Below are 6,678 nucleotides of genomic sequence, written 5' to 3' on the forward strand. Positions count from 1 at the left end.
TGGTATGCACCCATAGTCTCAGCTACCTGAGAGGCTGAGGTGGGAGGATTGACTGAGCCCAGGAAGGTTGAGTCTGCAGTGAGCCAAGATCATGCCACTCCACTCCAGCCTGGGTAACAGACTGAGAACCTGTCTCAAAACAAACAAACAAACAAAACCCAAATTGAACTTCTCAAAATAAAAGATACAATAACCAAAATTTAAAACTCAATTGACGTATGTTAACAGCAGATAAATACTAATGAAGAGAGAATTGGAGGACTGCAATATAGATCAGAAGAAATTATGTGCAGTACAGCACAGAAAGACAGCAGTATAGAAAATACGAAAGATAGGTTAGGAGACATGGAGAATATAGAGTGAAAAGGTCTAACATTACTTTAATCAGACTCCCAGAAGGAGAGGAGAAAGGGACTTGGAGAAAAATAATATATGAAGACATAATAGCTGAAAATTTTCCAGAACTGATCAAAGACATCAGTCTACACATTTAAGAATGGTAGAAAGAAATGGCAGGAAAAATAAAAAGAAATCTGTATCCAGACACATCAATGTGAAACTTTAACAACCAAAGACAAACGAGGTCTTAAAATCAACCAAAGAAAAAGATGATATTCAAAATAGTGACAAATAGGCAATAGCTGCATGAAAGTAGCAAAGGAAGTCCAAAGCCAGTGGAATGAAACCATCAGTGAACTTAAATAATTGCCAAACCAGAATTCTATATCCAGCAAAAATATCTTTCAAGAATGAAGGCAAAATAAGTCAGTTTTAGACAAATCAATACAGAGTTTCCTCCTAGTACAGTCTGACTTCAGACCTTTCTTTTAGGTAGAATAAAAGTGATCTCATAAGGGACACCTGAGATAAAAGAAAGAAGAAAGTTCAAAGAAGTGGTAAGTATATGGATACATCTAAGTAAATATTATTAAAGTGGTGCAAAAGTAATTGCGGTTTTTGCAAGGAAACAAATTCTCCCACGGAGTCTCTAGAAAGACCACAGCCCTACAGACTCATTTTAGACTTCCAACCTCTAGAAGTGTAAGATAATAAATTTGTGTTGTTGCAAGCACTAAGTTTGTGGTAATTTGTTATAGCAGCAATAGGAATCTAATAAGTACACACACACACACACACACACACACACACACACACGCAGTCCCCAACTTACCATGTTACTTAACAATTTTTTGACTCTATGATGGTGGGAAAGTGATATGCATTCAGTAGAAACCACACTTCCAGTACCCATACAACTATTATGTTTTTGACTGTCACTACAGCATTTAATAAACTATGTGAGATATTAACACTTTATTACAAAATAGGCTTTGTGTTAGATGATTTTGCCCAACTGTAGGCTAATGTAAGTGTTCTCAGCACATTTAAGCTAGGCTAGGCTAATCTATGATGTTTTAGTAGGTTAGGTGTATGAAATGCAATTTTTTTGGAAGACTTTATAGGGGAGTGTTGAATTCTGCTTTTCCCATGGACAGCCTACATGCATTTTTTTAAAATTATGTTTTATTACTTCTTTTACTATCATTCCCAATAAATGCATTTTTAACTTATGATAGTTTTGGCTGGATGCAGTGGCTCATGCCTGTAATCTCAGCACTTTGGGAGGCTGAGGCAGGGGGATTGCTTTGAGCTCAGGAGTTCAAGCTCAAGACTCCATCTCTACAAGAAATTTTAAAAGTTTGCCGTGCATGCTGGTGTGTGCCTGTGGTCCCAGCAACTCAGGAGGCTGAGGCAGGAGGATTCCATGAGCCCAGGTGGTGGAGGCTGCAGTGAGCCATAATCATGCCACTGCACTCACTCCAGCCTGACAGAGCAAGACCCTGACTCAAAAAAAAAAAAAAAAAGAGAGAGAGATTTTCAATTTACGATGAGTATATCTGGACATAATCCTATTATAACTCAAGGAGCATCTAAATATATGTGGGGGGGAGTTGTGTGTGTGCATGTCTTACTTATAACAAAGCAATAAATAAAAGCAAGGAAGTGACTATCACAGAAGTCAGGATGGTGGTTCCTCTAGTGATTGAGAAGAGAGTCAGAGAGGACAGGGCTCTGAGGCTCTGGCAATTCTGTATCTTGAAATGGGTAGGGTTGCACAGGTTATAATTATTATTATTATTATTATTATTTGTTATGGAGTCTCACTCTGTTGCCCAGGCTGGAGTGCAGTGGCATGATCTCAGCTCACCTCAACCTCCACCTCCTGGGTTCAAGAGATTCTCCCGCCTCAGCCTCCCGAGTAGCTGGGATTACAGGTGTGCACCACTGCACTCTGCTAATAATTATTCTTAAACCATCCATATATGTTTATCCACTCTTTCTGTAATAGTTAACATTTCACAATAACAAAAATGTAAAAAGCCAAAAAAAGGGCCCCCCCAAAAAAACCGAGGAATCCTAGAATTTAGATGGGATTCACAGACTATTTAATTATTAAGTTTCGAGTCATTGAGAGACAGATGAACGATCTGTAGAATATCCCTGTTCCTTATAGTGTCTCCTTACTGCCACCTCACATTTGACTTCTCCTCTGCTTGTTAATTCCCCCACCATAGTTGGGAATGGAAAGAATGTGGAGGAACAAAGGCCACGTGTGGGCTCTTTCGTTAATTAAATATGTGAACTTGGACAAGTTACTTAAACTCTTTGTTTCTTAATCTATAAAATGGAAGTAATCATTTCCTATAAGAACCTCTTAGGGTTCTTTTACAGGAAATAAATGAGATAAAGCACTTACAACAATTTCTATGTAGAAATGTCACTTCTTTTTGAATTTCATTTATCCATCCCCCGTATCTCCACCTCTAAATGTTTATGGAGAACTTGCCTTGTACCAGGCCCTTTGCTGGCTCCTAGGGATACAAAGCCAATAAACCAAAACCCCATCTTCAAAGTGTTCATAGTTTAATAGAGGAAGCAGATGAAAACTACACGATGGTAATGCAAAGGGTCAGTGAGACAAGTAAGGTTTAAACAATGCACTGAGGCATTCCAAGGGAAGGAGTCATTAACCCTGCCGAGGGTGGAGTGAGGCAGGGGCCTGGTCAGGGAAGCCTGCCCGGGGAAACACTTGAGCAAAGTCTTGAAGGATGAGTTGGAATTTTCCAGCTGGAGAAAATGAGGGAGGAAAGGATAAATTTCCAGGAAGGGATCAGTATAGGCAGGCTTGGAAGGAGATGATGGATTGGGGAAATGGCAAGTTGTTGGGTATTAGGGTATTGAGGAGGGAGATGAAATTGGAGTAATCCGGTGTGGTCAGAAATCAAAAGGCCACATTCACCAAATGTAAGTTTGGAACTTCCTCCCCAGGCAGTGGAGGGCTGTTGGGAGCAGGGGTGAGGAGGATCAGAGCTGTATTTTGGAAAAATCCCTCTGCCTCTGTGGGGACGGATGGGAAAGGCTCTACTTGCAGTGAGAGGTGAGAGGACTGAACTAAGGCAGTGGCCTTGGAATGGATAAAGGGGACATAGATTAAGAGTCATTTAGGAGACAGAATTGGGTGGACTTGGTACTCATTGATTCAGGGTGGGGGTAATTGCTCTATTTCCAGCTTGTGCTAATAATGATGGTAGATAATAATACCATTAACCAAGTTAAAGGAAACCAACAGATCGGCTGTGGGGTGAAGTTAATAAGAAGTTTGTTTTGGATTTACTGTGGGATATCCAGGCAGAGATTTCTAGTAGGGGGTTGGAAATTTTGTTCTGAAACTCAGAAGAGAAATGAAATGTGGACATAGAGATTTGAAAGCCATTAATGTAGAAGCCAGGGGAATGTGTGGGCTATCCCAAGCAATCGATGTTTGTTGAATCACTTGAAAAGCATGAGCAGTGTGCTCCCCTAAGTGCCTTTTTCCTTAGCATGTTTTCGGACCTGGATTAAGAATGTTTTTATTGAGTACCCAAGATCCTTCACCCCAGATCATACAGATTGTAGAGTAGCTACTAACAACTTGGGTCCAGGTTACAGCTTAAATTTAGAGTGTTGGATTTTACCAAAGTCATTCAGGAATGACAAACAAGCAGAAAACTCTCTTAGAATATTCTGACAGGCAAATCTTGTACCTGGATACCGATTAAGTAAAAATTTTGCACAAAATATTCAATATAATAGCAAGGTTCTGAGAATGTCAAGATCTGTACTCTTCTCAGATGGAAATTTGGTGAGTAACTTGTTAAAATTTTGTAGCATAAATAAAAAATCCCTGATGTTTTAAAATTTTCATCTATTATTGTGATTTTCAGTAGCATACCTTGGAAGTTTCAGGCCTCTTGAATGCAGAATCATAGAATTTTTAGCCCTGGAAGGAGCCTTAAAGTCATTGAATCCAGTCCTTTAAGTTTGCAAGTGGAGACACAGAGACTAAGGTGACAGTGCCATGCTGGGCCACTCCGTTTGGGGTGAGTGACCAACCCGAGTGGCCAGCTGAGTGGCCCAGCTGATCCCTGAGTCATTCTTTCCCCTTTCCATATCCTTCCTCTCAATGGAGTCCAAGCTTGCTAAGGTTTCAGGATAAAAATGAACTAAAACTCAGCTGTCCAAATGAAAGGTTTTAATTGATTTATGAATTTAATGCATATCTGTGATGCTTGGAGCTAGATAAGAACAAAAAGCCAAGCGTGATTAAGATTCTTCATTTGCCTCCTTCTGTCCCAGGTTTCTTGGCAGAATGCATTATTGGAGTTCCACAAGGACAGACCTGCCTGCAGGATAGGACAGTGACAAGGGTCTGATCTCAAGTAGGGTTGCCAGATTTAGCAAATAAAACTAGAGGATGCCCAGTTAAATGTGAATTTCGTATAAGCCATGAGTAATTTTCTAGCATAAGTATGTCTTATGCAATATTTGGGATACACTTATACTAAAAAACAGTATCCACTGCTTATCTGCAATTCGAAGTTAACTGGGAGTCCTGTATTTTACATGGCAATCCTACTCTTAAAGGACACAGATTTTTAAGCATTTACAGATTATTGAGGCAGTCAGAGTCAGCCTCACTAGAGGTAACTGATGTTTTACAAAATTGCACATTTCAAAACTACCTAGGATTCACTATTCTTTGTGCAAAAGTGAAGGAGTTTTTATGCTGTGCCACTCCCATCTCCTGCCCCCTAAGTGGTAGTATAATGTGAGACCAATCTTTGACAAGATTAGCAAGCGTGGTGGCGGAGGGGGTGGGAGGGCACAGACAGAGTGCCTCAATCTCTGTGTGTTCTAAAGTAGCTGCATTCGCCTTTGTCTTTAGTGGCACAGACCAATTTTGCAGGCACAGAATCAGAATTCGTTACATAATCAGTGATTACAAAACCAGAGCTAAAATGTGGAACAATACAATGTTCCACAGAAAACCATAAAAAGAAGCATTTTGCAAGACAGTGTTTCACTCTTGGCGGATCCTCCATGTGAGCCTCGTTTAATGAGAGACTGAGCTAGTCCCACCGTACTGCAGGGAGCCTCATCACAAAAAAGGGCTGAGCTATGAGCACGATGAAATGCCAGCCATGTCTCAGCAAATTAGCAGAGTTTGGCGACACGCTCAGCGGCAGTAAGATGTCATGACAATACTAGCTCTAAGAGTGATTTTCAAGTTCCGCCCCTGTGTCCACATGATGAAATCACCTTCCCAGGTGGCTCCGATGTGGTCCGCTGAAAGTGGTAGGGGTGGTGACAGCAGTGTCAGTGGAGGTGGGGAGAGGGTTAAAGTGATTCGGCAAATCCAGAAAGAAACACAATTTGATCAATAGAATTAGGATATAGTTGCAAGGATGTTTGTAAAGTCACACCTAGAGCCATGGCCAAATTTTCTCATGGCAGCATTGAGAATCATGCAGTCAGTGTCAATTTCAACAGAAAGGCTTTTATAGGACATGTGAGTCTAATATTTTTTTTTAAATTCATCATTCAGTCTTAATGTTGTGTAGAGTGAAAAATAAATGTTGAAAACCAGGCCATAGTGGGTTAAGAATATGGTTAAGTGGCCGAGTGTGGTGGCTCATACCTGTAATCCCAGCACTTTGGGAGGCCAAGGCAGGTGGATCGCATAAGGCCAGGAGTTTGAGACCAGCCTGGGAAACATGGCAAAACCCCATCTTTACTAAAAATACAAAAGTCAGTGGGGTGTGGTGGCATATGCATGCCTGTAATCCCAGCTACTTGGGAGGCTGAGGCATGAGAATCTCTTGAACCCAGGAGGTTGAGGCTGCAGTGAGCTGAGATTGTTGTACCACTGAACTCCAGCCTGGGAGACAGAGCAAGACTGTCTAAAAAAAAAAAAAAGAATTTGGTTAATTGTACGAAGCCATATGTGGCTGCTGCCATGGCCAAAATTCACATTAAACAATTATATAATAGTTCTATTTTCTGAAACTTTAATAATGAATAGTATTTGGTGTCTACTGTGGGCCACATATTTTACAGGAGCTTTCTATGATCCCATCTAATTATTTTTAATTTATTTTTAAACTGTGATATGGTGGATATACATAACATAAAATGGACCATTTAAACCATTTTTAAGTGCATTTAATGCCACTAAATTATTAATTTTATTTTTTTTTGTAGAGACAAGGTCTCACCACGTTGCCCAGGTTGGTCTCAAAGTCCTGAGCTCAAGCAATCCTCCTACCTTGAGGATCCTCCTACCTCCTATCCACTACC

The sequence above is a fragment of the Pan paniscus genome, chromosome 7 (assembly GCF_029289425.2).
Source record: "Pan paniscus chromosome 7, NHGRI_mPanPan1-v2.0_pri, whole genome shotgun sequence".
Taxonomy (NCBI): Eukaryota; Metazoa; Chordata; class Mammalia; order Primates; family Hominidae; genus Pan; species Pan paniscus.